This window comes from Rhagoletis pomonella, unplaced genomic scaffold, assembly GCF_013731165.1.
Source record: "Rhagoletis pomonella isolate Grant_MI unplaced genomic scaffold, Rhpom_1.0 Rhpom_scaffold_00006, whole genome shotgun sequence".
In the NCBI taxonomy this organism is placed as follows: Eukaryota; Metazoa; Arthropoda; class Insecta; order Diptera; family Tephritidae; genus Rhagoletis; species Rhagoletis pomonella.
Window position 1 is genome coordinate 14,774,865 of NW_023458560.1, and position 2,812 is coordinate 14,777,676.

Consider the following 2,812-nt stretch of genomic DNA (forward strand, 5'->3'; position numbering starts at 1 on the left):
AAGATTTGACATTTTTGGATACTTAAGAGGGAACTGTTATACGCAAGTTCTATGGCCCTGTTGTCGTATGCCACGGTTACAAAAAATGATGGAATGACGAACTGTACGAGCTGTTTAGCTACATGGACATAGTTAACCGCATGAAAATACAATAATTTCTCCAGCATGGGCACATCGAACGCATGGATGACCAGGGTCCTGTGAAAATATTCTTTTACTGAGCACCCACTGGTGGACAGCTAAAGCAAATACGCCCACAAAAAACATTGAAAGGACCAAGTGCAGGAGCACCTGTCTGCATTCAGGACTAACAACTGGCGCAACTTCACAAAGGAGAGAGGCAATTGGCGCAGTTTTTCAGTCTCAGCCGAAACCGACAAACGGTTGTAGTAAAGTAAAAAATAAAAGCATAGGCACATATGCATACTACATACATACATACATAAAAAAGCGCAATCGCCATATCTGCATCTTCGGCCATAATAACCCAATGGCATATGACTTTTGTGAGGGTTTTCTTATTTAAATATGTACAATTAACCGATTTCAACGCCAAAAGCTTGCAACTGACAGGATAACGAGATTCTTGAGTGGTTGACGCATTCAAGTGCAGCGTTGGAGTGTTAATTGGAAAGTATTTCACACCCCTGCGGCAGTCATTGCTACGCGCTTCGTAGTCTAAGTACGTAAGTATAGCCACTAACGCGTCTTTTCATGGCATGAAATCAGATATAAACGAGAAAGCAGGAATCAATTTTGGATTTTAATTGTGCGAGTACTTAGTTAGTAAAAGTAAATCGTGCACAAAGAAAGGGGGGTGTAAGGGAAAATTGAGTGAATTTAAGTGGAAAGGACAGCTGGGAAAATATTCTGCATACATACATACATATAGGGCCGTTTTCACAGTCGTTAGTTAGTTTTTAGTTAACTTGTATCCTTTCGCGATGAAAAAGTTCTTAAAACAAAATACTATAATTTAAATAAAGCAATGCGGAAAAAGGCAGCATTTAACAACCGCAGCCTATGTGGAACTGGTGGTGGCCCTCTAAAAGAAATCTGTGTTACAAATGTGGATATGAAGTTGCGTGAGATAATGGGTGCACAGCAAATCGAGGGGATGGAAGCTATTTATGATTGTGACCAGGACAGCTTGGAGCAAAGTCCAGCATTGACTGGTTAGTTCAAACTGCAAAAGAAAAATGAAATTATTACGTTTTTAACTTCAACGGTTGCAATTTACCTTCCATTCGAAGTAATGATCATCGAAAAACTAGATAGTCCAGAGACGGTTCTTGGTGATGACGACGGTCTACAAATACAAAAGGTTTTTGGTGAGGGTAGTGAACAAGTACAAAGCGCTGATGATTACCAGCCCATTAGTTTGCGATCCACTAAAAATAAAAAGCTCAGAGTACTCCAGAATACGGCTCACAATAATACATCGTGGTCGAAATTAGCAGCAATAAAAGCGAATTGGAGCGAAAAGAAGAGCCGTGTTGAAATAGATCTATTGCAAGGGCAACATGAAAAAAAGATGATGATGTTGCAGCGGAAAATAGAACCAAACGAAATCGAGCATGAAATGCGCGTGGCAATTCTAAGGAAACAAAACAAAGAGATGGATTTCAAAATAAATAAATTTGAGGAAAAGTCACTAACGTAACAAATTTTAGTCGTCGGCTGAAAAGTTCTGTTTCAACTATAAGAATTAATTGAAATTCCTTTTTTCCTAATACTGATTATATGCTTAGCTTTATTTTTGTATATATGTATATTTAGGGTATTCACAAGATGTCATTAGCGTCGTAATTTCTTAAAGTCGCACAATTTTTCAATGTAAAATAATAGTTAAAATCGGTTTAAGGAATTTCTATGGTAAAATGATGGTACTAATATATTTTATTTAAGTTTAAATACATCTGGGCATAGTTACAAAGCCTCTTAACCGTTATTTTACATTGAACAATTTTACGACTTTAAAAAGTGCCTTCGCTTATGACATTAATTGGATATAATATGAATTGAAGTGCCTTTTTTTGTTTGTTTACGGTAATCCAAGTACTATAAAACATTAAAAACCTGAAGTGTACAAAAAAAAGGAAACAATACATGAAAAACGCCTGCTTGAAAATTAATAAAGCTCTTTTGGCTTTTGCTCATGTATGGTACGATGAACTACAATGAATTTAATAAATAAATTAAATAAAGAGGCTATCAGGCAACCATTTTGGTTCATTACTATCGAAACCAGATACATTTTCATTGGCACCCACTTACAACTCGTGGACCCCCATATTTTTTTTACGCCAACGTAAACCGCCGTCGAGTCTCCACCTAGACTACTTTGGGAATCATTGAGTTACATTCTCGCAGGTGTGAAACGAATTTCACCCCGTTTCCCGGAAAACCACTTGGGCATAAAAAACGCAAATCCAAATTCCCGAACATGGAAATTTATTTAGAAATAATTTAAATTATTTTAGAGTATTTTTTCAAAGTGGTACACACTATATTGCAAAACTGAGTACATGGTGGTTTTTGTTAAATATTTGTTAGGCTTTTTCAGTTAAAATTTTGTTGTTTGGTTTTTTGTAGAAATATGGTTCATCCTTAAACCAAAACCAATCAAGTTTTAAAAATTCAACAAATTTTCGACTTTTTAATCTGAATATTTAGAAAGCCATCACCAAAAAAAAATATTAAAATTCAACGCAATTTTTCATCGTTTGAGACTTGCACTTCATCAGACTAAACTTGTATGCGCTATAAAACTGCATACCCAGAAATTTTCTTAAAATTCAGATTAAAAAGG